Raw genomic sequence first — 835 nt, 5'->3', positions numbered from 1 at the left:
CTACAGTTGGAGGTAAGAAAAGTTGGGTTTTGTGAACATTCACCATACCCAAGCTTTAAACCCTTGATTCGAGTATGGTTTCTTGAGATCTTGTAAAACCCCTTTGAAATGATGAAACTAAGGTTTAATAGATGATTTATGTGTTGATCTTGAAGGATTTGAAGAGATATTGACAAGGTGGAAGGAACATTGTGGGTTTGAAGTGGTTGGAGGGTTTGAAGTCGTTCTTGAGCAAATAAGGTAAGATGGTTTTCCCTCACTTGAATCTAACCTAGATCTAGGTTAGAACCATCCTATAGGACCTTGAAGGTGTGAAGAATGGGTGGGGAAAAGCCCCATTTGATTCCCCAAAGAATGGAGAAAATGGGAAAGAAACAGTGTCTTTTCCGCCAAGACCGGTGGGTACAACCGGTGGGCTCCTACCCGCCTGTGGTACCCACCTGAGAAGGCAGGGGGGCCTTCGGGCCCAACCGGCGGGTACCACCGGCTGGTACAATCGGCGGGTACCTACCCGCCGGTCATAGCAAGGGGTCCCTGGCCCAACCGGCGGGTACTACCGGCGGGCCCCTACCCGCCTGTCCCAACCGGTGGGTAAGACCGGTGGGTAGACAGCCCACCTGTCTGACCCACCCGTGTGGCCCCGAAGGTGATCCTTATGTCCGATCGAACCCAAATCGGACGTGTGACCTTCTTTTGACGTTCTAAACACGATTTTGACATCGGATTTCATTAATTTTGATTCTAAAATGGTGAAGTACTAACCCCGCTCAATTATGTTAGGTTCACCAAATCCTACCCGATTCGCTCCGGATCTCACCCGTACCGAACGGGAATC

The sequence above is a fragment of the Macadamia integrifolia genome, chromosome 2 (genome assembly GCF_013358625.1).
Source record: "Macadamia integrifolia cultivar HAES 741 chromosome 2, SCU_Mint_v3, whole genome shotgun sequence".
Lineage (NCBI taxonomy): Eukaryota > Viridiplantae > Streptophyta > Magnoliopsida > Proteales > Proteaceae > Macadamia > Macadamia integrifolia.
The sequence above is the reverse complement of the archived record's forward strand: the minus strand, read 5'-3'. Positions refer to the sequence as shown.